The 25,252-nt window shown below is 22.7% G+C and overlaps 1 protein-coding gene across 3 annotated transcripts in view; it reads left to right on the top strand.

Annotated features, from left to right (window-relative positions):
• Positions 1–5,022: 5,022 nt before the first annotated feature.
• LOC132922990 (G-protein coupled receptor dmsr-1-like) overlaps positions 5,023–25,252 on the top strand; it is an 87,508-nt gene continuing 67,278 nt past the window's right edge. For 2 of the 3 annotated variants that reach the window (XM_060986756.1, XM_060986755.1), the window contains exon 1: positions 5,023–5,144. The gene's annotated coding sequence lies outside the window, so the exon portion shown is untranslated. The remainder of the gene's footprint in view (positions 5,145–25,252) is intronic. The other variant, XM_060986757.1, reaches the window with a different exon arrangement.

The raw sequence follows: 25,252 nt of genomic DNA, 5'->3' as shown, positions 1-25,252 counted from the left end.
AAGTATAGAATACATATTTTAACATGATTTATAAATTATAATATATTTTTTATTTATAGATACTTATACCTATTTAATATTTTTAAACAATAAACAAATTCTTTCTATGTGTGTATTTTGTTTTTTAAGTAAATTGATAAGTTTTGATTTAAATTTAACTAAAGTATTCAACAAGATGTGTAATGTTATCCCTAGATGCTTTTAATATAATCAATATACACTGTACCTATTTAGTATCTATATATTATAATTATAGTTGTATAGGTATGCTACTTCTGTACGTACCATTCTTGTTACTGGATAAATTATTTATTTATTTTAGTTTTTTATATGCGGAACAAAGGAATTAAAAGCTTTTAATAAATAAGATTTACTCTTTATTTATAGATTACATGTATTTGTTCCATTAGTAAAAAATAAATAATAATAATATACACAGTAACAACATTTTATCATTTATGGACCAATGCTAACCTTATGAACGATGTATAAAGTATGATTTTCTTAATACTACTATAGATTATTTGACACACGTAAATTACACTGTAACCTAATTAACAGTATTGTTTTAAATTATAATTTTTTTTCCAATTTGATATGCATTTATAATAGGCAATAGAATTTTTTTTTATTTCAGATTCTTAAATAAGTATTTAATCTTAGTTCATACAATACATTACATTAGTAAACTAGAGCAAATATCAACTAATTTAATATTTTTTTATCTAATTATTATTTTATTTTATGTATTTGCAATAGCATAAGCTAATAATCTGTTCATACATTTTAGATAATACGTCTTATATGTTAGTACAAATTTAAAATAATAATATACTGTTTGAAATATTTGGTTGCTTTCGAAGATCCGCGTCGTGTGATCATTTATTTTGCTTTAATAAAATAAATTTTATTGGTTATAGCAGTTGGAGTAAAAATGGCAAACCTAATGCGATATTAATTATAAGACTTAATTAACAAAATTGTGTATTGTTTGGGTTAATTATAACTCTTTGTATTGATCATTCCTTTGTTGAACTATTTACAATGGATATCAATTATCAAGATATTATAGTAATAGGTTCGGTTATCTATTCTGATATCTGCAATCAGAGCGGTCAAAGCTAAAGCCGTTCTCCATAAATTGAAAACCTACCTATTTTATCTTTGAAATATCTATGACGACACTAAGTGGTATATTGAATTATGCTTTATTATAATCCCGTGAATAGACCAGTAGTCTCAAACTATGATACAAAGAAGTCCGTGGGTGATAGTACTAGAATTAATAAATTAATAAAACATTTTTTCTAATATTTGTAACGGATCTAATATCATTTTATGTTTTATTTAAATAGCTACTATAAATACACGATGCCTCTAAATTCTACGTTATTATTGTTATAAATATATTATAATGTTAAATAGTTCTATTTTTAGTTGTTAGTGGTACATGACTGATCTGTAATATACATGAATGGTACGTAAAATAAACGTTTCAGAATCTCTGACGTAGAAAATTGACTTTTTTTTCATTGAGATAGACGACAAACGTAATCGTATATTTATTTTGTGACTTAAACTTAAATTATTTTTGTAAATATTTTACAAAACACTGACTATTTCTTAAATAAATTTAAGTATCACATTATAATATTATGTCTTACCGAACATTTCTATCTATTCTATTTTAGGCCATAATATTTTTAAAGGGTTTTTTTTCAATTTACAAAGTTAATTATTCTATGTTATTCTGCCCATAATTAAAAAAAATCGAAATATCGACTTCCATTAAGTTTGTATTATGTGTTGTACGATTAATTAAATTTCATGAATTACGGTGATTTTCTATAGTATAATAAATAATTGTTTTTTTTATTTATTATGATTATTATTATTATTTTTGATGAAAATATGATAGAAAATGTTGGCTTTAAGATTTAAAAACAAAAACAATAGGAACTCATTAATATTTAAATTAAATCCAAAATCAAACATTTTTGATATTGTTTAAATTATATGATGATATTATTTTATAACAATATACTATTTATAAATTTATTTTTTGGTATTTATTCTATTATTAGTATTATTCCAATAGTGCTTGTGGTAATAATTTATGTGTATATATATTTAAAATTCTAATGAATATAATATTATACAGTATATACTACACTCATAATTATATTTAATTAGTCTTAAAAAATCAGTATGTTTTATGGTTTATTATCTTAAAAATATCCCAAAAATGTATTATTGTAACTTGTTTTTTTCTAAGAGCTATGTTTTTGAATTTAATATGATAATCATTACTATTATACCTTTAAAATTGTTTTCTAGATAAGTGTAGAATATCTAAGGATCGAACATAAATATGAAAATAAAATATTACTTACTTTAAAATCGCAAAATTCAAAATATTTAACCCTTTATCTACTAAATATTTATTTATCTATATTATTGTAAAATGGATAATGAATGGATCAAAATGTAGATAACTTACATGATATATTAAAGATATCCAATACAAATATAGGTAAGTATATAAGGATGAAATTTATTTAGTTTGGTTCTTATTTAACTGTTGAGCAAAAAGTTACACTCTAAGTTTACAATAAAAACATTTTTGACATATACTAAGAAATATTTCAGGTAAATATTTATTGAATCTTTTGAGATATTACATTGTAGTATTTAGAGTTTATGGAAATTGGAAATTAGTATTTATGGACTATAAAAGGTAAGAATAAGGAAAGTTTTCTAAAAGTTTTACCTTTTTTTTTATTTTGTTAAGTATTTTGAAAAATAAATATCAAATTTATTAAAAATTGATTTAATCCATAGAAAATCAATATAAATATTCAATACAATTGTAATAATTATTAACTTGTATTGTAAACGATTTCTTAAACTATCTAAGTACCTATAATCCAACTACAGCTAATCTATGCTCATTGTGTTTAAATAGAAAAGTTAATTTTTAATACATACATGCACATGTATACCTTTATCATATTTATAGAATATCATATACCATTATATTATGATAGATGATATTTGTTAAATATAATTGGTATCGATGCATTAAGTGAATAAATTCAATAAAATTGGAATATTAAATTCAACATTCGTGGCAGATTATATTACTATTTATTAACTTTAATAATATACATTGTTATTCAACGAACTTAATGATAACAGATAACATAATGCACAACATTTATATTATATTATATTATATACATTTTTTTTTACTCCAAATGGTGTATTGTATGGCTTATCGTTAGTATACGGTTCTCCCCGACGTGTACGTACCGAAATTGCCTATTCGCCGCGCCGGCTAGTAAATATAAGCAAAGACAAACTGTTTTGCACACAAAATATTTATTATAATTTTAGTGAACTGTAAGGTCACTTTGTCCTGAACTGTTAATCCACTGGGAAGGTTTAACACTACTGGTATTTCAACAACAGAGAAGAGAAATATATTCACAGATCTATTATGTTTATTTTTCAGGAAAAAGGTTATCGTGCAACAATAAACTTCTAAACTTCAGGAATAAAAAAAATAACGAAAATCAAAACATTATTTTAAATAGTAAAAATGCTATGATTGAAATATATATTATACATATTATGTTATGCATACAAATACTGTTTCGGTCAATTATTATTCTATGAAATAGAAAATAAGAAAATATGGAAAAAAGAATATGACGTGTCTTACCTGATTTATTGCCGTACCTATCATTGCGACTTCTCCAAAACCGTATTGAGTTTCAAATGTCTGTATTATAGTAACCTACTTTGTTTAATTTTTCATTCTAAATTCTAGGCACGTAGTCTACAACGCATTTACGTATATCAAACTATTTTTTGTCTACATCGCTATACGATAATGATAATCGTTTTTTAGCGACGATTAACGAATTTGCGAATGCAGCGATTTTTTATGGGTAAAAAATATTACAATATTTTAATAAAGAGTAATTCATTTATAATAATAATAATAATAATAATATTTAACTATATTTTTTCACAGTGAATTGAATATTAAGTTAAATTCTGATGTTTGGATAAACTGATAATTTCTTTTTCTTTTTTATGTATCTAAATTAAAAATCAAATGAGTAATTTTTCAACAATTAAAATGTTTATATTGAGGTTATAAGTTCGTGAAATTGATTGTACAAAAATATAAAATATATATAATATTGGATCTAGTTTTTACTTTGTTTTAACTACATATTAAAAAATTATATATGTTAATAAAAATTGCTAGAAGTTTCAAGTTACTGCATTATCTCCATACCTTCCAAAACTATAATTATAGACCTACCAATAGTAACTTAGTATATATTGCTAAGTAATTAAGAACTATCGTTTGAATTTTGATTTCAATACGTTAACATCTTTAAAAAAATAGGGGATTCTCATTTTAAAACAAAAGTTTATTACACCATGGGATATTTCTAAAAATAGTTCAACTTACCTTAAGAATTTAAAAATATGGTCTTATAATTTAAATAAATTATATATATGAATAAATTTCAAAATTTCAAAAATACTATTTTGAATAACTGTGGTATTTTAGAAAAAAAGTGACGAGCTTACTTAGTGAACCACTCAGTATACATATATTATAGTTACAACATATTTTATAAAGATTGTTAAACGTAATTCGTTGTATACTACGCAGGTTTATGAGGAATCAACGGCAATGGCACGAAAGCTTAGCGTTAGTAAATAAATACCAATATATGTTTCAAACCAAAGTTAAGAGTCATTGTTAAACCCACTCAAAGGGAGGTTAGATATAATATTATTATATTTTGGGCAATGAGTTATGGTTGTAAGCTACAGCTTAAATTATTCTCCGAAAAACGGTATTCGTATACACTTGACTTTACGGGTGTCCTGAAACTTTGGCGTAGGGTCTCTGAGTTGGTGGCAGCGCCACTAACGGGTATCCAGATACAAAGCGCGTGTTATATTACGTGATGTAGTGTTCAAGCAGTCGTTATAGAACCGTCGTCACTGGTGTATCGTTTGGACCGGTATACCGAGTTACCGGTCGCGCCGAGTGTGGTTTTGAATCATCATAATATACAAGAATTATTATTATTGTTACTGTCATCTTAGTTTGGGTAAGTGATTGCTATTAATTATACAGTATTGTTGTTTTTTTTAGTAAATGAAATATGTAAAAATCAGTCATATTTTTATGGCGTAGTATAAATAGCATAGCGTTAAATGTTAATGTCTAGTGGAAATATGAACGTAATTTGTGTTTTGTGTTTCTAAGACTTTTAAATGTACTTATATGGTAGTTAATTGCTCAGCGATGAGTTTTTTAATTTTTGTATTAATACAAAATTAATTTCCCCTGATAGACTTTTTGATAACTAAAACTCCTAAAGTGTATGATGCTACAAGATTAAGGTTAGGTTTTAAACTCTCAAAAATATTCAGTTATATAAAAATTGAGGTCAAGCGATATGAAAAATTTCGCAGTGTATTTATAATTATAATATATTTAAGGTTAAATGAGTTAACTTTCGTAAGTTTACTATGTCGAAGAACTTATAAAAGGTTTTCGATTCTAATCACTAAATCACTAACATAGGATTATTCTGAAATTACCTTTGAAAAACTTTTAAATATTATATACACATATAATATAATTGTATCATTATTTTGGAAAAATAATTATTTTTTGAAACGATATTTATCTGATTTATATTTGTGATTTTTCAGTAATTATAATCTTATTGTAATATTTATTACGAGTTTTAATAAATTAAATTAAAAATATATTGTTCATTAAAACAGAAATAAATTAAATAATATCAAATACCTTTGTTGATATTCACTAATTAGATACCATCGTCAAGTTTTATCTGGAGACATTTCGTAAACTTTTGTTAAGAGTTGTTCACAGTTGGTTTGAACTTTCCATAGAATTAAAAGTTTTTTAACCGAACATTTAACAACAATTTAATAGTTAATAAAATAATATATTAAATTGTAATATACAGTTATACGCTAACTGTTAAATTATAGGTTTAAGAATAATTCAAATATCTACTTATATATAATCAAATGTATATTACGTAATAATTAAATAAACATATACCTATATCATATCAAAAGTGGATCAAACCATTTTTCATAAAGATCTGACTATAGCATATTTTTTCTATGGCGATTGGCTGCATATGAAAATAAAATTGGTTTGTACAAAATCATTGCAATAATGATTTAGATAACGTAGATATAGAATATTGCAATAAAGTTGCCAGAATGATATTTATCGATAATCATCTTGTTTGTAAATGTTATAAATGTACATATGTTTTAAGAAATTACTCGGAATTGATACAAATAATTTGTTATTGACCATTTGACCAACTGTTAATTGAAATTGATGTGTTAGTTTTGAATCTAATGACAACTTATTGCAAACGAAAAACGGTTTTGATTGAAAGAAGATTGGAAACACAATCTCTTTTACAAGGATATTATTGTTAATTTATTTTCTATTATTAGATTTTTATGTTAAATCTATTTTTTTTATTAATAACACATATATATCACAGATATTTATTAGAAAGCTGTGAATATAACCGTGATATGATGCTTAAATATAGTAAAAAGTTTCAAATATAACAAAGTAATTAAAAATTAAGAGAAATTTAAATATCTAATTTTATCAAAATTTCAATACTTATTAAAAAATGCTATACATTTTTGATATTTTTAAATTACTGTTTTCGAGATTTTTTTACCAAGTATTAAAAATTGTAAACTATATTTTCTTATTTTAAATACCTATAATCAGCTTAAAATAATTAGTTAAAATATATTAAAAAGTTCGTTGCGTATAAAAAATTATGATTTAAGTAAAAATTAAAGGTATCAAGTTTCTTTAATTAATATTTATAGAATTACAACGAAACTAGGAAAAATATTTCAGGAGACATCAGTACAATACGTTTAATATTCAATTTCATCAACCTTTTTTTTATCTGACTATTTTAGGCTATGTATGTAAAGATCCCATTGTGTTGTCAGTTTCAAACTATTTTTTGGAATTATTTGTACTCTTCGGATGAGAAAAAAACATATTATATACACAGATCGTTGTATAACGAACGGAATCATCCGCACAGTATCGAAGAGACGCTTTATTATACAACGAAGGTTATTATAACTATTTTTTTTAAATTTAAGTTAAAATCAACTTACTAGTTAAATTAAAAAGTTTTTAATAATTAAATTTTTACTGTTTTATGTAAAACAGTAAATTTTGGAATAATGTTTTATTTTTAATTTTGGTAATTATCATAAAATTTATTTATTTTTGAACCAAAAAAAAATAAAAAGTTGATAAAAAAACTATAAATTTATATATTTTATGTTTTGAATGAAGTGGTGATGAATGTATTGATTTTACAATAATATGTAAACAATATATTATATTATTAAAAATACTTCGATTTTCAAAATTGAATATAGTTTCTGGTAGTGAATTGGTTCTAGATGGAAATTTTGAGGTAAAAATGGAATATTCCCGATACTTTTAAAAATAATTAGAAACGCGGAAAAAGAACTTACACAGAAAAATTTTTGAAAAAATTGGTTATATTTTTTTGGTTTACCCCAAAATGAATAACTATAAATACTTGAAATTTTCACCAAATGTTAATATTATTGTTTCTAGTGTATGGTATAATTTTCTAAACATTTTGACTATTTTAAAGCTATTTATAGGCATTTTAAATTTTAAATTGTTTTTTTTTTATCTGTAAATGTTGATAAATTTTTTTTTCTCTGGGTCGTAAAACTTGAAAACTGAATAAATAGTTTCTTATTATCCATTAATATTTAAAAATATCAAAAATATATAGGTGTATTTAGTTTAAGCATTTTAAATTCACATTAATACAAAATTCATTTAAAGTACGAACATTTGTAAATTATTTTATAACTAAAAATATAAAAAATTTTCAAATTTAATAGCTAAAGATTGAAGATTAAATATCTACTAGGTTTCTCATAACTAATTCATACTATATGTTCCTTATACGATTTTGTTAAATTTAAGATTTAATTACAGGACATTGCTTCGAAATAATCATTTCCTTTTCCCGTTTCCTGTTTCTAAGTTTATCTGGCGAATGTTTGATAAATTAAAAAAATAATATTATACTTGTTAAGGGTTACAAAATAAATTGTGTCTAAATAAATATTAGATTAAATTATTATAAAAAGCTATATTTACATAGTTATGTCTTATAAAGAATTCTTTGATTATTTAAAGTTCATGGTGGGTAGAACGTATGTCTCAAATAAATATATTTGTATTCAAACATTTACATATTAAGATTATTTTTAACTTAAAATATATACTTTTATATTTCTTAGTTCCTATATGAGTTTTTATAAACAAAGTCTACATTGTTAAATTCACTCATTGATACACCCATGTATTTAAATATTGCATATAATTATATAAAACTTACTTATTTATTATTTTATTTTAGTTTTCTGATGAAAAGCTTTTAAAATGTGTATACTTTGCACTAAATTATGTAATATTTATTTAAATATACGAATCTGGTAGAGTTATTTTTATTAAAACTATACTATAATTTAAATTTCCATAAAATGTTTATATGAACGAATTTAGTACTAAATTATTCTAACCAAAAAAAGGACCTAATACCTACTATTATACATAAATTATATTATATTAAAATATTGATAATATAGTAAAATTATTAATATATATTTTTTATTTAACTATATACAATTAATGGATAACTATAATTCTCTATTATCTCAATAGATTTTTAATTTTGTTATCACTTATTTTTATCTTAATGATCAGTATCTGTAGTTGTAAACAGTAGGTATGTATAAGAATTTTTTTTATATTTATATAGTTAAAAAAAAATTAGATACGATATAAAAGATACATTTTGGAAAAAGATACATTTTATTAAAAAGAAAAATTATTTTGAGTGGATGTCGATTAAAGCCATACTATAAAAATATCTTTATAATATAATTTTTCGTCAGTTATCGTCAGTTTTTTTAATGTACAGACACTATCAGGAAAGTTAAAAATTGACCTCTTTAAAGTCCAACTCATTCTCGATAACTGACCTTAAAACATATTACATGAAATTTATTAAGTACCTTATTCACCAAGTCATGTTGTTTACTGAGAATAATAAAAATTAATAATAATAAAATCAATTAATTATTTTTTTTTTCCAAAATTCGATACAAATTGCACTTTGATAAAAATAGAAATAGAAATGTTCAAACATAACTAAAAATACGACGAACAAAGAACTACCTGATTCAGATCAACTAGATCAAGTCAAAAATATATTTTACAGTGATGATTCGGATGGTTGATCCTTTGAACTAATAACAATGAAAACATACGTATTAGCAATTTTATAAAAATAAACTTTTACAATACATCTTCTTTAAATTTTAAAACAATTTTAAACAGTACGCCCACTAGAAAAATGATTAAAATTAAATTAAATGATTTGCATATCAGATATCACGCAATTAAAAATGTATAAAAAATAGTCACTTTATAATTTTTCAACACAATTAAGAAACAATTAAAATTTCAGTTAAAAATCGTATTTTTTAAGACTGAAATTATATAATATTATTATATGCATTTAAAAAGAATTACGTCTTTGTAGATCATTATAAAAACAATACGAGCATAATACTTATGAAATACTCGTAGTTTTATATATTTTGTTGGAAAAACGCACGAATTCATCTACTAAAAAATACCTAATTTTTTTGTCCTTTTGTTTTACTAAAAAGGATTTTGGACAAAACGAAGATCGATGCAAATCACTCAAGCCCAAAGGATACTCAGAATATTGTACTATTTTCGAGATTTTGCGGTCTAAAATCCAATTTTAGATTTTTCTATAGAGACTTTTTTTTATTTTTAATAGACTTGCTTTTCTATTGTTTCGTAAATTATTATTTTTTTTTCATTTCCTTCACCACTCTGATTTTTACCAATTTTGTATTTCATCAAAGCTTAAAACTGTTTAAATACAGTATAATAAAGTATGGTAAATTAATTGATGTGTAGAAATTGTATTATAATAATTTTTAAATATAGTTATGTACTTGGTAAGTGGCAAAAACGTAAACAAATTAAAATGATTTACCTATATCTAAATTTTACCAACAATAATAATAATATGCATTTGTCTGGCTTACAAAATTATACAAATGTTTAAAAATAGTAATTGTGAAATTGATTATTTTTGAATATTTTTAATTAATAGTCGTAGTATATGAATTATATTTTGTTATTTCGTACCGAACATTTAAAATTTTTCATTAAATTGAATACAGTTTTTATAAAGAGTTTTAATAAAATATTTATTTGAGTAAAAGTACAAATATTTGTATTTATGACATGACATATTATATCATAATATGTATTTATTTTTTTGAGTTATTAAATAGTATTTTGATATACATACAACTTATGTTGTAAATATTATGTAATTGTCAAATAATAACATATTTTCATTCAAAATGTAAGCATTTAATATACACTAAAACATTTATACGTACACAGCGAGTGTTAATTATATTATACATAGATCATATGAAATATTTAGTAGTCTCGTTGCACAGTGGTTATATGTTATGTTACCTCCACAATTTTAAATATTTCGAAAATATTAAAATAATTTATTCAAAGCAAAGCACGATTGAAATTGAACATGCTGAACATTTTCGGAAATGTTCTCTTAACGTTTAGAAAAACTATTATTTTTAAAAAAATTTTCAAAGTACTATGTATCCTATACAATAGATTATTTTTTAATTTATAAAGGGCACTACGACATACAACTTTCGAGTAGCTACTTCGTTCACCCAAAAAATATAATGAATAATAATAATAAAAAAAATAATTTCTCTAAAGTCAATGCATTTTCAACTTTTCTAAGAATATAAAAAAAATAATTGTGAATATTATAATAAAATATATATATTATTATATAATATTCTGAGTATTGGCCCAATGTGTTATTTATAGTTTAAATAAAAGTTATTATACTTCGTAAAATATGCTTTTATTAATATTGATTGTTTTATAATATTGTATAAGTCCTAACCAATATTTCATTGAATTAAATATATATATATATATATTTGTACATACATTTTAAATTTCTGTACAAATAAATGTACCTCATATACTCATATAATATAAATGTTAAATTTAATAAATACAACCATACCATACGTGATATGTGAATATAAATCATAATACAATACTTGAATAATCTAAACCATAAATATATATAGTTACACATAAATAATAAACATATACGATATATATCAAAATATGCTTTTTTTTTGCCGTATAATATATGGATTGGTTGTTTTTAGTGATTGATTTTCTAATGAAAATAATAAATACAACACTATTTATTTATGGCTGTCGAAAGAATAATATATATATATATATATATATTATGTATTTAATTTAGATATTATTACATGGATATTACACTATTGTGTATGTATCATACATGTTCATTGTAAAAAATGTACTTAATTAGTTAATTTATCGTTATATTTTTGATTTTAGAATACAGTCTTTGATGATTTACGTAATTTTATTTAAATTTAAATATAATAACAGATATATCGAAATAAACAGTGTCACTATGAAAATGTCGATAAAAAAAAATTGTTTATTTCTTAATTTTTTACCATTATTTAAATCATAATATTATCAATATTGCTGTCAATTAAATTTGCATTTTACAAACATAATAGATGTTAAATCTATTATATTATTGGCACTTTTAGGGTGTGCCGCTATGTTTATTTTTGTTCCCAATTTATCGCTTTATTGCTAACTAGTAACTACTAATCTAATATAATACTTGTATATCACTATGAATGCATCCTTGCAAACTTGAAACGTATACATATTAATTTGACACGGTCACATATTTCTCATAAATTGTAAAACATGAACATCAATGTAGATAGGAATGTATCGTGGTAAAATTGACGAGATTGTGGCGGTACAGTGTTTGCAAGTTAGTTACAAATTACATAGTGCACAGGGTTAGGGTCGTGAGTTCTTGGGTCATGCGTTAGTTTTTAATTTTTAATTCTAGACGCATTTCCTAAATCATCCACCATCTCGAGCTCTGCATACACTGCAGATCAAGTGACAACTGGTGAACTAGTGGAAAAGGCTGGTAATATTTTAATACTTTGTGAAAATATATAATTCAATTGGTATTTGTTATACTTATTTATTTTCATTTATATTATTACTGTAATTACCTCTTACGACATTTTTATGAAAATATGATATTTTATAATATAAAAGGTTCTTTTTTATATATTATGCTTTGATTATATTTTGTTCCATTTATTCGAAATTAAATTAAATTTATAACCGTGTGCCTGAAAATACAATGCTTACTATGTTTAATCTTTAATCAAATAAAATAGCCGATAATTATTTAAATTGTTATTTTACTCGAATAAATGTTATTTAAATAATCAATTAAATATAATTTTTTTTTAAATAACATCCTACTTTGTAAGTGACACAAAAATATATTTTAATTTGTTTTTATTCGGGATAAATGTAGGTACATATAAAAAATCGTTATGGTTGTGGTTCACTAGTAATCATTTTCGGAAATCATATAATATTAATATAATGTAATAATTATAAAAAAGTTAATGACAGTGGTGAATACTTAGGTGAAATAGTACGTATAAAATTATATTAAAAATATATTAATTGACTTTAAAATTCATGATTTGCCGTTTTTACTATAACATGACAATATATTATAAATATTTTAAGATTTTTCACAACGCATGCTCATTCAGTATTACCAGAAAAGTATCAAATCGATATTTGGATTGAATAAAACTTCCCCATCTCTTAACTTCTATTAGTTTCTATCTTCAAGGTATAATAATAATATGACAGTATAAATGATTTAATTTCCCCCATATCTCAAGAGTTAATACGCAAACAATAGTAGTAAGTCAACTTTATGTTGGAATTTAATAACATATACATAACTGTATGAGTTCTAAAATATTTATGCCTTATGAATTTATGAGCTCGGTAGATATTTATATTAAATCAAATCATTTATGGTCTAGGTGACTCGGTGATATCATATAGAAACTACCGTAAGGAACATAATATTGTATCGGTAACAAACTTTCAGTGAACTTAATCAAAGACACGTTAACATTGATTACGTGGTTAATTTTCATTATTTAGCTGCCTTAACGATAATATTAAAACTGTTAAGAATGTACATATAAAAATATCATATAATTGTACAATATAGATAAGTTCATTTGAGCCATACATACCCGACATAGAGTTTATATTATTGATGGTGATCAAATTATTTAAACGTCAGTAAAAACATAATGAAAACATAATATTATTAGAAAAATTAGATTTAAGTTAAATTATAAAAAATATTTGTTTTATTTTTTTTTAATTATAATTCATTCTCGTGTTTTATAACTATTTAGCCTATATATCTAGTAATTTCAAGATAAGCGAGAGTTCAAGCTGACATCCAAGTCGATGGATATGTCTTTCAGCTAGTAACAGACTTAAAGTATCTAGCAACTACTATAAATAACCAAAACAAAATGTACAATGAAATCGATTTGAGAATTGCGTCACGAAACAAGGGATATTATTATGCATTGGGAAAATTGCTTAAATCGAAACTTCCATTCAAAATAGCAAAAGAATACTTATTACTTAAAATAATAATATATATTGTTTCGCCCAGTAATTGACTTATATGTGAAAGCTGGTCGGTTACTAAAGAAGATGATGAAAAATAAACATCTTTGAAATAACAGTATAAGAGTATTACGACGGATAAATTGCTTTATAATTAGGAATCAAGAAATCAAGAAATTTGCCAATTATTCCAAAAATCCGTATTTGCGTGTTTGAAAAGTAAAATATTATGATGGGCTCGTCATATATTAACATCTGAAGTATAGCTAATAAAAGTTGTATTGGAAGACTGAACAGAAAAAGGCCAAATTTTTTTTAATCAGATCTTGCCGAAATCTCACAGGGAACAAAGATAGAAGCTGTGAATACAGAAATAAGTAGAGACGCGTGATAGAGGTAGAAAAAGCCCTTCGTGGACTGTAAAAGTGGTATGAATAATTGTTTTATATTATGTATAATGACGTGTAATACTACATTTTGTATAGGTTGGCATAATGATTTGGGAAACAATATTTCGTGTCATTTTAATATTTTTATTTTTAATAGAAAAAATAATTTTAAATTAATTGTATACGCTTAAAAAGACGCACATATAAACACCCGTAGACATTGGACCTAAATATAATGGATAAATATATATTAATGTGTTTAAAAAATAAAATTTATTCAATTGTGCAATTTAAATAATAAGTAGAATGTTATAATGATTATATTATTATAGAATATCTATTACCCTCACATATAAATTTAAATAAAATATTATATATAATATTTTAAAATCATTTTAAATTAAATTAAACGTATAAATATTATCAAATAATAATAAATATTAATTAATAATTTATGGAGTTATATATCATTTTTATAAGTAAAAAAATATTTGTAATATATTGTTACCTATTGATCCTAATTTATTGTATTATTATTAATATTATTACTCTATTATAAAAAACACTTATATCCAGATAATTATAGTAATTATTTTTAAATCAGCACAACTATTTTATCGTTGGTGTAATCATTGGATTGGATTTAAATTACCTTATAAAACATTTTGTTTATGAAACTATGGTTATAAAGTTCACAAATTTGGCCTGTTCCATTATCAAAGTATAAATGAGCCTTTTCCCCTAAATATGATTGCAACATTTGTCGCCTGTTATTCTGTTATTTAGTTGAGTTTAGTATTTTATCAATCTTGACTAGGACATTTAAAAGTTATTGCCTTTAGACTCGACAATTTAAGAATTTGGTACATGAGATATTTAATTGGATGTGTAAATATTATTTATACAAAAATCTGAAGTATATATATCATATTTTATAAGGTGTAAAATGTACAGCATATCTATATGAGATAATTAGTTATAATATCGTTAATTAAACCACATGAAATCCATCTAATATATCAAATATCTTTATTCACATCACGTGCAACAAGGCACGTTTTGACTGACGAATGTCAACACGACTGATACAGGTCTTACAATTATTCCTATGTAATCTATCTTGCTTAATAATAATTATAGATGTGAACATTAGTTACAAATAATACAACATAGAAAAAGAGTCAAATATAGAATTATATAACTAAAAACATTAATTTTTACTTAGGATTAAATAACATTTAACATCGTTATTTTGTACGGTATTTTATTAATTTAATATTTATAATAATTAAATTTATAGATAATTTAATAGCATATTATTAAGTATTGATGTCGGTGATGTAACTTAAAATAAATGTATAATTAATAATAATAAAAATATAAATGTAAGGTGTATAATATAAAATTGTTACCAGTAATAATTTAAATGTATTATAATGTCGTATTTTATTGTATAAAAGTTATATTAAAAAACCTCATATATAATATGTTTATCGACCATAAATATTTTACACTATTTGAAATAAATATAGAATAAAACGTAAATTAATGTAAAGATTTGTTAGTAAAGATTTACAGTTTTGAAATTAAACATTTAGTACCTAGGAACATTTTTTTTTTAAATAAAACGATAGTAATTAAAATATAAATAATGTTTATCTTTTACATAAGATGCTTTTAATAAGAATAATTTTTCAAAAAACATAAATAGTCTTATTCGCTATATTATAGTTTAGCATTGTATGTATTTTATTTAAAAATATATTAAACAAAATCTTCTTTAGTAGAGTTAGAGTTTAAATCTTTTAATGATGTGGAATTTTTAGAATGATAAAATAATCGTATATTATATTGTCAAATATATTATTTAATATCCTTATAAAGATAGCAGTACAGCTACAACAATAAACACATGAAAAATATCTAGCACATTTGTTGAAAATTTGTAAGACATTCTTAAATAAGTTTAAAATTTAATGTTTTAATAATTTTACGGGTTAAGTTGTGTTATTTAAACTTAAAGTTACTCATATATTTATAACTTTATTTAATAAAATAATTTTCGATGTATAGGTGTAATAAATTTATCCTATTTTTAAATAATTTCAAGCATTAGAGTAAGCCAAGTTTAATTTAAAACCATGATTTTAAAATGTGACAATTTACCTTTGAATTCATAATTTGTACTATATTCGACCGTAATTTTTTTTTTTATATGCATTTTTATTTAAAACCATAACTATGAAAGATAATGTATATAGAAGCAGGAGAAAAAATATTCTAGAGATATATATTAAATTAAATTCCTTTAATAATATTTTAAAATAATATTAAATCAATAATTATGGTGATTGACATTTCAAACTAATTATACCTTTGCCTTTAAACAAATATGTACGATAAATATGTAATATTGCAATTTATAAACTAATTTAAAATATTTATAAATCTATATATTACATTTGAATAAGTATATTATTATATAATAGTAATTTAATTAAAAAACAATAATCTTTAGTAAAGTTAATTATATTATAATTAGTTTAATTATAAATCGTATTTAGTAATCAAATTGAAATTTCCAAATTATGTATGTTGTGTTATTTAATAATCCAGAAGTTGTTTTTTTAATATTAATTTAAATGTTGATGCGATAGATAATATTTAATTTACAATGATGTCATATAAGTTTTGTAAAGGAATAGTATTGATAGATGTATTATTTTTATTTATTTTGTTGTATGTTTTTTTTTTTAAAGTGAAAAGATTTTCGTACGATATTATACAAAATATATTATCACGATTAAAAGGACAATTAAATTAAATTGCAAAGTTTTATTTATTTTAATCTCAAAAAATATAAACAAGTAGAGCCTAATATATAATATTTATTTAGATCACTAATTTTCATAAATTAAAGACTCAGTAAAAGATAATTTAAATATTGTTTCATGATAGTATGTATTATTAGTTTACCTTACAATATTTCGTATTCCTGAATTATCGATTACTACATTTAAAACATTTGTATATAGTTTGAATGACAAATTTAATGTTTGATTGATGAAAATTGACATTTTTATTAACAACAATAGAGCTTACATTATTTTGCTAAATATAATATCATTGGAAACTGGTTATTGTTAACAAAAATGTATTAAAACATCTATAAGCAATGCTTTTTTTCAAAATTTTTTTTAAAACATTATGCATAACTTTTTATATTACCGACAAATTCATTATAATAATATACCGGTAACAAGCTGTGTCGATGTAAGATAAGCAGGATATGTTTGGAAAAACCCTGCAAGGCATGTCGTACGGCGTGATGTATATGCAATATGGGTACATTACTGCTTCAAATAACATAGTTTTTACATCAACCATTTTTGTTAGACGTGCCCGTAGTGTAGGAATACAAACTCAAGAGTTTTATAAGCTACTGTTTTCAATTAAACACACACAAAAAAAAAACATTTAGTGTTGTCAAATTTAGCAGGCAACCATTTGTTAAGTCCGTAACACCAGCTAATCTGATTGCTCAGAAACGCATGATGTATCGGTAATCCCATCGCGTATAATAATACGTGAATAATACAACTACACACTCGCAGGGAAATGTAATTTTCTTCCTAGGCTTATATTTCCCGTGATCAGATAATAATATGATACTGGCCGTTGTACTGAGATGTATACCAAGTCGCCTGCACCCACATTAAACTAAATTGCATCACGTTAAATGTTACACATATGTTGTCCCTGATTTTTTTTTTTTATATCTTTCAAAATAAATTTAATAGAATAGCTATATTCTATATGTAATTACATACCATTATTATGTTTTTAATAAAAAAATTCATGTACAAATGCGTTTCACTGTATTCACAGGCAATATCGTAGTTTATCAAAGGTGATAAATATTTAAGATAAGTAAGTTTATTGCTTTGATTTGAAATAATTTAATACATTAATATTAAAATTAAATTAAATATACTATTATAATGTATTGTAAGTATAAATCACCTATACCAGTTCACTGACGATTTCGAAGAAAATAAGCTTGAAAAGCCTTAAATAATTTTTAAGATAATCAAATTATTATTCGACCCCGGAGCGATAGTATAGTATATTTCTTACGTGAATAACTGATAACGAAGGCCGAGGCAGTATTTTATTCAAGAAAAGGTAAATTTATTATAAAATACAACATTATAACTCACGAAAAAAATAATACATTGGTAATTTATTGTTTCAATGAGTAAAAATGAATGAAATAGATAATATTGGCATTGATATTGTTTAGTTCTGGTAATTGATTTATTACCTATTTAAAATTTATTTAGCTCTAAAGTACTGTATTATCCTAAACGGATCACCCTGTATCGAATTAACTTAACTAAAATATTTTATAACCGCCGAAACCGCTGAATATAAAACAAAATTATTTGAAAACGGTAATTTGTTTGTTTGTTTCAGTGTTTATTTATTAAAAGAGCACACAGCGCAAAAAAAATGTTCTTCAAATTATTTTTAAATGTTAAATCATTGTAGCCCGAACTACTAAAAACAACTTTGTCGAGATCCAATCTAAAAAAAATATTATTAAGGAGATATTGGGCTATTTAGAATAATTACGTGACATTATTGGGTTGGGCTCGGCATGATTGCCTATCTCACGCGTGTAAAAGTTCCTCCCTTTACACAATGATTAACCAACTTAAACATTTTGTTTTTGATGTTTCATTTATGTAGAACTATGTAATTTTTCGTACTAAAGACAATAGAATTATCAGAATTTCAATATAATGTTTAATTTATTAAAAATACTAAAAGAGTTATTTTTGTCACGTATACTAAACAGTGAACACGGACCGGTACGCACCACGTCATGTCATGCTGCTACGGTTATAGAGACGCGTACATAACAACATTTGTTTTCATAAGATTTTAAATATTTCAAAAAAAAAAACTAAGCACTTAAGAAAAATTCTAGTTCAACTAACGCTTTCAGTACATAAAACACACCACATCCATATAACAAAAATTAGAAAATATAATTTAAAATTATGTAAATAATTTACTTATTATTGTGTGAAGCGAGTAAAATTTACACGAATAAGATAGGCAATTACTATACAAACCCACCTAATGACGTTATACTTTTTTTTTTAATTGCTCATCAATTATTAAATAATATGAGTATAGAAACGTTATTCCTATATACTATTAGGTATTCAGACGTATTCTTAGAATAAAATAAAATATATTTCAAATAAAAAAAACTTACTTTTTGTGTTTTGTGCTACTTTAAAGGCCTGTATAATATAATACATGATATACAACCCAACATGTCATATTCATTCGAATTGTTACTATAAAATATTATTTTAGATGCTGAACAGAGATTTCTGTTTTAGTTTTACAACGGTTCGTGTTGTTATTATTTTTTTTTTTTTGTGGCTGGTCAAACTTTTTGTTTTAGTATTGCTTCGATCTAAATTTCCTAGGTGATTTCTGACTTTGGAACTTGATGGGAGGAGGTTGTGTTGCGTATGTCGAAGATAACAATATTTTTCAAAATAATTGGAGGAATAAAAATAGAGAAATGCAGGAATGTTTACATAAAACTACATTGATCAATATTTAATGTAGATTTGATTTAATTATCATAGTTAAAAAATCATTAACTGTATTTTAAAAAATTTAGAATACTATTTTATAGAAACTATGAAAATACAATAATTTTAATTCATGCTATTTACAAACATTTACAGATAATTTTCAAAGTTCAAATGTTTTTTTTTTTAGTATTTTTCGAATAATGTATGAAAAAAATTTTATTTTTAAAAAAAGTACAATTAATAGAAAAAGATTTAAAATTCAAATGGTACATGGTTCGTTATATTTTTTTTTATAGTGATTTAAAAATATCAAAAATATTTATTATGCACAATTATTTTATAAACATTTCAATTTTAATTTTTTTTGAATAATTATAATTTTATTTATTTTTTGACTTAGAAATAATATCCGCTGATAAACAGTCATTTATCAGTAACATTTTTCGTACTTAATGATTTGTCATTGAATTTAAATTCAATACACCTATTAGAGTGACAACTCAATAAAGAGGTACACTCGATAATTTATACCTATTATAAAGCAGAGGTATTTCATCGTGGTTATTTTTTTAACCTTTAAGAAGTAATGTTATTTTTTAACTCTAAACTCTGTGCATACGAAGTAATTATATAATTCATATTTTCAAGACATTTTGATACAATAAAAATACATTGGACCTCAAAAGTATTATCATGAAACTAAATAAATTTGTACCTTTTACCCTTTAGTATTCTACTATTGTATATTTTTGAACTTGAAAGGATATAATATAATAATATAAACAACATACATTTACAATCTATGACTTAATTACTAAGACAATATGTAAATGTATATCATTTAGTATTCATACATGTTAATAAATTAACTACACTATGAGCTCAATTTTTCTAATAAATTCTATAATTTATATTTATATGTGAGTGATCTTCGTTGAATGCATAGCATTAAATAATTCTAGTCAAATATAATATTGGAATATAGTAAGAATGTTAATAAAAACATAAACTCTTGCAAAATCAATCATTTCTCTTTGTATTAATTGCTTGTAAAATTTAAAATATATTGATTTTCCATTTAATAAAAATCATTAATAAATTATGAGACCTATAAAAAATTAAAAATAACAATTTCTTGCGAACATAAACATACTTTTTTGTAAAAGAAAATCGAAGCATCTATATTATTAAATACAAATTAAAAAAATATACTCATAACAAGTATGAATAATCAATTTACAATTAGTTTAATGAGTGAATTACTAAAAAATACTTGTAATGAGTCCCAAATATTCTTTAATTTTAATTTTAAACAAAAAGAGATTAAAAATAAAATCAACGATAATTATAAAATTATTCTTAAACAAAATATTAAATTAGGTAACTTAATATAGCTATAAAAAATGCATAAATAAATCAGAATTATAAGTGATTAAATTGTGTGTTAATAATAATTACTGTCTATTTATAAATATAAGGTTTAAGGATATTCGTTAGAATGTTAATATGTTGTCAAAGAAACTTTGTGGCTTATGATTGTTCAAGCGTACGTTGTTTAAATTACAATTTTAGCACACAAATTTACAATATATATATATATATAGATATTATATTTAATTTAATTAATATGTATAATTAAATTCATTATGTATAATCTAGTATTAGAAATACTATAGATACTATTTGTATTCACCAAAAGTTTTAAAATAATAATTAAAAAAATTATACCTATTTTATTCATATATTTTGTAATCCTTATCGAAATGTATATTATTTTTAAACTACGTATTTTTAATATTGTCTTCTAGAATTTTTAGAACCAAATTTATAATTTTATTACGTTTGAAATTGTATGGATAATGTATTCTTAGACATAAATAATTATTTTATTTAATTAAGACCTGTCATAAAATTATGAATTATTTAATTTTATTTAATATTCATGATATGATTCATGATTAAAATGTGTGACATTTTAAGAAGAAAATTTAATGCCTTAACGGATATTCAATTAACGTGCATCCTCGTAAATACTATAATGAATTACCCACGTGGTTTGGTTAAGTTTCACAAACTATTTACTTTAAAATATATTTCGTATTTGTATTGTATTTTGTTTACGTGATATTAATACATAATGAGAAATTTGTTAGCATAGATGCTATGTAAAAGTCACACAGTAGCTGTTAACTCTGTCATATAACTTGTTTAAACTTAGATAATTTTAAGTCAGTCCGTGGAATTCATTACTTACAAGTTAGAAGTGTTTTTTTAAGTATATAAAAATAATAAGTTAAAAATGTCTTTATTTCTATATTTTTATATTGTTATAAACTTATAACTTATTACATTGATCGAAGCTTTCATATATTTAATACAAATAGTTATGATTGACAATTAAATTACCTGGTGTATAAAAGTAAATCTAAATATATTTTATGCAAGAGTTATATAATATCATATTCTAATATGACGTAAGCCAAATGAAATGTTTTTAAATAGTAGAATAATTAATAAATCATTCCAAAGAGCATTCCAAAGAGTCGATCTAAACAGAGGTCGGTTGAAACCATTCGTTGAAATTTATTTAATAACCACGCTTAATGAAATTTCTTCGAGAGTTTTTAACGAGTGTCAGATGTTAAATTTTAAACATTTTTCAATAAAATTGTTTAAAAACCATAGTTTAAATGAAAAAATATTTCTTTTTACTTCCCTAACTTAAACAATATAACAACGACATTCTGTGTTTATTTAACAGTGATATTATAGGTAGGTAGTGAATACTAAGATTTTATGAATACTTCACATAATCATATTATTATAATTAAACGCGGAAATCTAAACAGAAAGAAGAAGTTATAGATAAAACCGTATCATAGGCAAATATTATATAGAAATTATATCTTCCATAGTTCCGTATCTATATAATTTTAAATTAGAAAGCAACATGAATTTTAATTCTAAAATTAACTTTGTATGGAACTTATTTGTTATTTAATAGTAATATTTAGACCAAAATTTTCACAGAAAACACACCATAAGAAACAAATATAAATGTTTAATGAAAATAATGGTTTTGTATGAAATGTTCAATTAAAACTTCAATACCTAATGGAGAAAATGTCAAAGTAAAAATTGTTTATTTAATAGAAAAATAATGGAAAGTTTAGTTCAATTTTTTTAGTCACTTTATTTTTGAACCTAATGTTCTGTTACTAAAGTTCATGAAAGAATAAAAAAAAACTATTTGAACTACATTCGTATATTCTATACAGGGTAATTATTTTAAAAGTAAACCCTTATTTTTTTTAAAATTTATTGAATGGTCGCAAATTTCTAATTTTATATTCAAAACCTGAATGTTTTTTAAGATTTTGTATATATAACAATTTAATTTTGAACTATTTATTAATTAATTTAAATATGTATTTAGAGTTATATGAGTGAATTGGGAAAGCTCAGAAATTTCCCGATAAATGTTGGTGAACTACTCATATTGATACTTTAAATATTTACAAGTTATAATTTATAATTCAAATAAAATTAAATTTGTGTATATTGAAATTCTTAAAAGAATTCTGCTTAAAAATATGGAATATCTATTGATGTTGTGTTTTAAAAAAGTAAAAAGTAATAAGTAATAAATTCTAATTATGATAAAAATATTTTAAAACCGTTAATATTTTTTATATATTAATTTTTAATCATCATCCTATATATTCGTAATTAAAAAATTAAAATAATTTGTTAAGAAATAAATAACGTTTACTATAAACTAAATTGAATGCTATATTTAGTTATTATTATTTAATTGCAATAAATAAACAGTAGTAAGTTACTCTAGAAGTAATTTAAAATAAAAGTGTTTAAAGCAATTTCCAATTTATTTTTTAAATTATATTTTATTTTTGACTGTGCATTATACAAATAATAACATATATTATTGTATTTTACACTAGATATTAGAAAGTACTACGATATATTTCGTGGCACTGTAACAAATATATATTTGATGGTCATCTTTCCCTTCAATCTTTAAGAAATAGAAATATAAGAAAATCCAAAATGTAATTTCAAACGCATTTGGGAAATAATTAATTGACACGATACTCTAAAATAATATATAACTGTTAAGGGTAAATCAAATATAGATGGACTTAATAATTTAATGCCATACATTTGAAGTTATCTCCATATAATTTATATAAGAGTATATAATTGTTATTTTAAATTTCAAACACTCTGTCTTCACTGTAACACTTTTTATGTATAATGTACCTTAAAATATAATTTTACCATTCGAAAAAAATCGGCGTTTGGTTTTTATATACACGTTATATTTTATATAAGCTATTTATAAATTTGTATTTATTTAGTACCAGTATTTCATGAAAATTCTCTGATCTGACTTTCCGAAAGATAAGTCTATGAAACAAATTTAAGTCTTAAAGTTTGCGATAGATGAATCCACTTTTGATCTGTTATAAACTTATTGCGTAGGTTCGTAGGTACAAATGCTTTGAGTTTATAACGACAAACCTTTAAGTTGTTTGTGTTGGAGGTAGAGAGTTATACAATAATAGTTTTTAAAATATAAGTTTTTACATAGATATAATCAGATTAAAATATAAAGAAATGATTCAAGTCTGGACAAAAACAAATGTTATCATTATTATTATTTTACGTGTAATAATTAGTAGCTATTAAGTCATTTTAAAATATTTTTCATATTATATACGAATTACTAATTATAATTTGTTTCAAATATTTCATTGTTACACATTTATATTTTATTTTTATTTTTTGATTCATTATTTATGGCAGTTTGTATAGACTACTGGGGAATTTTATACCTTGTCTTTCTCTTATAGATTCTAATTGAATAATATTGAATCGATTGTTTATATTTTTAAAAACTATAGTAAAACACATTTTTCGTTGACTAATTTGATTGGTAGAACTCTTAAAGATTTAAAGTCATTCAAATGTATTAATGTAGACCCCGCAAGTTTTTTATACCCAATAAAATTCTAATTATTGTTATTATTGATTTAGATAAATAATTAACGTAGATACTAGATATACAGTCAACCTGAATGCTACAATCGGATACATAAAATCATTCACTTGATTACCAATAATTTACATATTAAAAATAAATAAATAATAATCCAATTAAATGAACATTCTTGACAAATTGAGCTTCTAAAAACTAACGATTTTACTCATATGATGTTATATATTCTAAATATTTAATTTTTCCTACAACTAACCTGTAGTTGTCTATCATATTTATTAATAGTGTTTTAAAAACATTTTAATTACTTTGATAATATTTATTCGTAAAATAGTGTACAAACATATCTTAACAGCTTATTTATTTAAGATTTACTGTTCTTAATTTTTTTTTT

Source organism: Rhopalosiphum padi, chromosome 2, assembly GCF_020882245.1.
Source record: "Rhopalosiphum padi isolate XX-2018 chromosome 2, ASM2088224v1, whole genome shotgun sequence".
NCBI classification, from domain to species: Eukaryota; Metazoa; Arthropoda; class Insecta; order Hemiptera; family Aphididae; genus Rhopalosiphum; species Rhopalosiphum padi.
Note: the sequence above shows the minus strand (reverse complement) of the source record. Positions and strands in the feature narration are given on the sequence as shown.